The sequence below is a fragment of the Lactuca sativa genome, chromosome 6 (genome assembly GCF_002870075.4).
Source record: "Lactuca sativa cultivar Salinas chromosome 6, Lsat_Salinas_v11, whole genome shotgun sequence".
In the NCBI taxonomy this organism is placed as follows: domain Eukaryota; kingdom Viridiplantae; phylum Streptophyta; class Magnoliopsida; order Asterales; family Asteraceae; genus Lactuca; species Lactuca sativa.
This window is the reverse complement of record NC_056628.2, coordinates 175,288,973-175,294,863: the sequence shown is the minus strand read 5'-3', so window position 1 is coordinate 175,294,863 and position 5,891 is coordinate 175,288,973. Positions and strand designations below refer to the sequence as shown.

The window sequence follows — 5,891 nt, the reverse complement described above, 5'->3', positions numbered from 1 at the left end:
GATTCGACTGACTTTTCTGATACATATAACAGATATTAAATTATACATATATATATATATATATATATATATATATACATATATATATATATATATATATATATATATATATATATATAGAGAGAGAGAGAGAGAGAGAGAGAGAGAGTATAAAGTGAATTTTAAACATTTTAAAATATCAAGGGTTTAATCTTTTAATAAATTAAACTTATAATTTAATTAAATTTAAACCATATATGGATTTATTAATTATCCTTTAATTAATCATTTAATTAAATTATTTACAAAATCTATAAGAATGTAATTTAGGGTTTACGTTTTAAATTTCAAAAATTAAACATTTTAATTTAAATTTCAAACAACCCTAAAATTAACTTTAAATAATAATCAAATTAATTCACTACTAGAAAAAAGGCCTTTTACGACGCTCATTGCGCGTCGTAAAACGCTCAGACGACGCGCAAATGCGTGTCAAGGAAGGCCCTGTCATAAAGAGAGACGACGCGCTTTTGCGCGTCGTCTATAGACGACGCGCATTTACGACGCGCGGTTACGACACGCAATGCGTATCAAGGAAGGCCCTGTCATAAAGGAAGACAACACGCATTCGCGTGTCGTAACCTTACGACGCGCGTGTTAATGACATGCAATGCGTATCAAGAAAGCCCCTGTCAAGAAAGGCCATGTCATAAATGAAGATGACATACATTTTTGCGTATCGTAAATTTAAATGTTTAAAAAAAATAAATTTATATATTTATTAATTTTTAAATTAAATTTTCATTTAATTTCTTATAACAGAAATAAAATACCATATACAAAAAATACAATCCATTGCATAATATAAAATAAATTGCACAAATTATAATGGCATACAAAAAATCATTCAAATGTTAAACAAAAATAATACATTGCTAACATGTGTTATACATTCCTATAAAACTAACAAATAATCATACAACTCTGTTTCTTACTGGAAAGGAATGCCAAACATGATTACAAGTCTCCCTTAATCTTGAACTTCGCCACCACCGACGTAAGAAAAAAACTGCGTATAAATATCAAAAAACAAGATATGAGCCAATCATTCTATGACTCAAGGAAAAATATCATTAGAGAAATGTGAAAAAAATATGAAACAAATGAATGAAAGTGCATTGCTATTTCTTTAATACTTACTGCATAGAGTAAGACTTGGACATCATCTATAGTTTTGAAGGACATTGATGTCTCCCTATGCTGCACATATTAAAAATAAAAAAGAACAAAATTGAGTAACATATGGATTCATATATCTATCAATTGTATTGTAAATTGTAAATTAAATAAATAAGCATTAAGCATACATACCACTACAGATGCAATGCCAGGAAAAAGGCCTGAGCATATAATGGCGCTAACCGATGATTGATTATGACTTAATCTGTTGCTAATCCCCGATTTAGTCTCAAGTAATTGAGCATCTTTTAAAATATGGATAAACGATTCCTTAAAGAATGTATAGCTTGAAGTGTTTGAGCATAAAGGAAATTCCTCCAGCAATATTTATAAGCATATCCTTCTCTTTCAGCTTCTTTCCATCCTTCATATTCACACACAAGTGCCATATGATCATTGTAATCCTTTGCAGAAAATATTGATTTTGTTGTACTAGCTTGCTGAAATAGACATACAAAAGATATCAGGAAAAGACCAAAATGCCCTTGTGTGAAAGTAGTTGGATTACTCACGTCTTTGTTCTCTTGAGGCAAAAGAAAATGATCCCTGACACTAAGTCCAGCAACAATTGTAAGAATATGATCAAAGCAACGAAAAAAAAAGCACCCATTATTAGCATTTTCCCTAATTTCGGATCCAATGGAAGCATTACCAGATATTTACGTATATTTTGAAAAAATGAGAAAAGATAATCTTAGGAAATAAACTTTTATAAATATATTAATATAAACTAACCAAGATGTGTAAGATTTTCATTTACATCTAATGCTCCAATCATCTTTGAAAAATCCACAACATTTTGGACCTAGAACAAATTAAAGTTCTATCATTTAGCAATTTGAATCATTCACTAAGATTCAAGTCATCAAGAACTGTTAACACTTACAGCTAATGGCTCTGGAGGCAGCAAAGCAGCTGATAAAAACTCTCCAATACTTCCAACTTCCAAACTTTTTATTTGCAAACAAAGAGAATTTAAAGGAGTTCTTAAAAGCTCGGGTAGTTGACATTCAGAAAAAGCATCATAAACACATCAAGGGTAAAGGTCGAAACATTCCCCTGTTTACACACGCCTTGCCTTGCCCCTTCTCTAAACTAACAAAAAAAAGCAATATAGAAAGTAGTCAACTACCTTGACCAATAAAGTCAAAGGGTAAAAAGGTAACTTACTTGGCCAGCAGATGCTTGTGATATCCATGAAGGCAACAAACAAGGAGTGTTGTTCGAGGCATCATAAGTAGTCTGTTTAGCTGCAGTATATAAAACACCAAAAAATAAACTACGTTGGAGCACTCAAACTGAAAAACAAAAACAAGGACTCAAATCATTGAGGTGGATGCATTTATAACATATAAGTGGGTAGTTGTTGGCCAATTGAGCGTGCAACTTGGCTCAATTTTTCCTTCAAACCCTGAAAAGAATCACAGAAAGGTTCACAAAAGTCCTAATCTTGGAAGCATAATTGTATAATGAACAAGATTAATGAAATGAAAGCCCACAAATACCTCAAATTCTGTATTTATGACAACTATTCAAGGGATAATCTGATAATATGGTGATCCAGAGAATGTATATTGCTAAGTTGGATGTGGATATAGTTGTGCATCACCATTAAAAGAAGGGAGAGGTGTGGTCACTCGAGAATACAATATTATAGCTAAATACCAATATACTCTTCTACTCATACAAACAAACAAACCCAATATTTCTCACTTGTAAATTTTGTCAAACAATACAATAACAACTAACCAATATTCTCTCACCCATTCCAATTCCATTCCATTCCCATCACAAATCTTCATTACCGGATTGAAAACTTCTCATTTCCATTATAATAATTTTATCTAAAAACCCAAAAATCAACATCTTCACGCATGCAAATCTTTATCTAAACTCCACACACCTAACTTTTGAGGACTATTTTCGTTTACAGTGTTCACTCCGTATTCTACATTTATCAAAGGATCACTCTCTCTCTCTCTCTCTCTCTCTCTCTCCTTCAACAATATAAAACAATCAGACAATGAGAAAAATATATGAGGAATGGAATGGAATAAGCAAGGGAATGGAACTGATGATTACCTGAGATAATTATGTTATGGTTCAATGACTTTTCGTATATAAGTTGATTTGATGAAACCTTGTATTTCTTTTGGATTGTATTTGTCATCTGAGATAGATTTGTTAAGATTCAACATATGGGTCCCACATGACATAACATAGCAAATGTCATTGTGAAAAATAAAAAATATTGTAATTTTTTCTCCTATGCAAAAAGACAAAAATACCCTTGTGATTCTCACCATTAAAAAGGCCTAGAAAGCTTGTCAATGGGACAAAATTGAAATATTTTGCCTCACCCCAAAGAGGTGGGACAAGGATTTGATTTGGATCTCTCATATGTGAAAAAGACATAAATACCCTTATGATTCAAAATATTTAAAGTAAGGATACAGTCTAAGCAACACAAGTTGTAAGGACTGCTAGCAGGGATAAAACACTACCCAACATGTTGAGTTGCAGGTCAGTTACAGTTGCAATTTGATAATCACCAAGCAGCAGTTCTAACTGTTGAAACTTTATTTGGCAACATCATTTTTGCAAGAGGAAGTAATGCCCCTTGAGAAATCAGAATTTGTCTCGGTTCTTCACCTTCTCCTGCAACATTTCCTAATGCTTATGCACACTGCTCTGCAACAGGCACTGAACTCTTTTTTGGATAACAATTACAAAATTAGAATTACGCCATTGAAGTGATATGAAAAAATCAAGAAATATTAAAAACTAAGTACTTAACACTAACCTCCAATTTGAGCAATGAGTAAAGGTAATGCAGGCAATTAAGCTCTTGTTTCTTTAGGTTTTCCAGCAGCTATGTTTGTAAGACACCAAGCTGCTTCAAGCAACTGTATTATGGATCTAGAATAAAAATTAAAACATATTAAAAAGGGTATGCTAAAAAGAAAGAAGGTCATTACTAATATTATTATTGTTTATTACCTGCTCATCATGGGAACTGCTCTGTAGATAAGAGGGGTATCAGATCTTCAACAAAATCGATATGAATGTGTAAAGCTTCCAGTCTTGACCAGCCTGCCCTTGTCCTGTGCACCATCCATAATAAAAAGAATCATTATTTATTTTACGCATTTTCCCCTGTTCATAATCATATACCATTCAACTATTCTTGCCTTCACTTCATGAATAATATATTTATCTGTACGCATCTTTTGGAGACCTGTTCAAGTAATAGTTATTGGCAACCAATTTTTCCTGCATAACCCAATTATTAAAAATTAAAAAATAATAATAAATTTAAAAAGTACAATAATGCCCTTATTGATACGCACCAGATGAGACTGCACATTTGCCATCTTCTTTTCATCAAACTCATACTCTTTAATAGGTACTTTTGTAGCCTTTTAACATACAACAACAATACTAGTATCAAAAATGGATTACACAAGATGAGACAGGGGCCTTGATTTGATAATCAAATATTGCAATACTCAGTGAAGCAAATAATCAAACACTTAGTGGGCAGTAAAAACTTAATTGTGTTGATTGAAAAGAAGTTTAGGGACGTAAAGGAGAAGAGGAGAACCTGAATGAACGAATCTGGCATATGGTTAGATGTTTTTACCAGAGACGGTAACAATGGTACTCATAGAGAACAAGATTAAGAAGCAGACACTACATTGATTTTCTAGAAAGAAAATGGCAAACAGTTAGTAATTGATCCAAAATCAATAATCGGCACATCACCTGCACTCGAATTGATGACATCGTTAGCTTCCCGAAACTCCAGCGACACTGTTACTTGGCCTGGACTCCGGCGACTCATCTGACCTACACCACGACGACGTCAGTTGTACCAGCGACTCATCTAATCCCAAATCTGATCTTCAACCTTCGGTTTCTAATCTTCAACCTCGAACTTGAGCCCTTTAGCTCCTCACAACCCCTTGACAACCTTTGAACGCCACCTCACACCCTCACCTGCAAATAAAAAAAGAAATAATAAGAAGGGAGAAGAAGGGTTGTGATCGAGCTAGAGGAAGAAAAGAGGAAGAATACGCACATCATTTCTTTCTTCTTTCTTCTTTCTTCTTTTCGCTCTCCAACTCTGGCTATAAATACGAAAGCGCAAGAGATATTGAGAGAATAGATAAAGATCGGATCGGAGATGTTGAGTTTCATCCTGTTGAGCAACTCGGTTTCATGGGAGTCGCATATTAGGTAACAGGGAGAAGAACGATGGTAAGTACAACATACCTTTGTGTAACCAGAAGAGGAGAATCGAACCCGTCAATCGGATGTTGGTGATGTTGTGTTTGTTCACATATAACAAATTTACCCCCACATCCAACACTTTGAGAATAAACAATATTGAACCAATTAACGAACCTTAGAGAGTTTATCGCCACCAAGATGATGCAGATGCACGAAAAAAACCAGAATCCTTTTTTCTTGATTGAGAAGATGAAGTTGAGGGATGAATGAGAAGTCGTGTTCCTCTAATTTGCTGAATGGATGAAGAAATAGGACCAAGGATAGAAGCACAACTAGACTAGGGTTTGTAAACATGGGGAGTCATTGTAGATGGAGTAGGGTAGAGGTGAAGAGGAGTGAGCGGGGTACTTCAAAATTTTGGGGGATTTTCCATGTTTCTA

General features: G+C 33.9%; 2 long non-coding RNA genes across 2 annotated transcripts; both read right to left on the bottom strand.

The window, feature by feature from the left end:
- Window positions 1–917: 917 nt before the first annotated feature.
- LOC111899333 (uncharacterized) lies at window positions 918–2,359 on the bottom strand. Its single transcript, XR_008224635.1, has 4 exons — window positions 2,105–2,359; window positions 1,731–2,023; window positions 1,351–1,658; window positions 918–1,239 (listed from the first exon to the last, which is right to left on the bottom strand). It is a non-coding gene; the product is annotated as an uncharacterized LOC111899333 (long non-coding RNA).
- A 1,647-nt stretch (window positions 2,360–4,006) lies between these two features.
- Window positions 4,007–4,620, bottom strand: LOC128126665 (uncharacterized). The gene is made up of 3 exons (XR_008224634.1): window positions 4,569–4,620; window positions 4,219–4,491; window positions 4,007–4,124 (listed from the first exon to the last, which is right to left on the bottom strand). It is a non-coding gene; the product is annotated as an uncharacterized LOC128126665 (long non-coding RNA).
- Window positions 4,621–5,891: the final 1,271 nt, after the last annotated feature.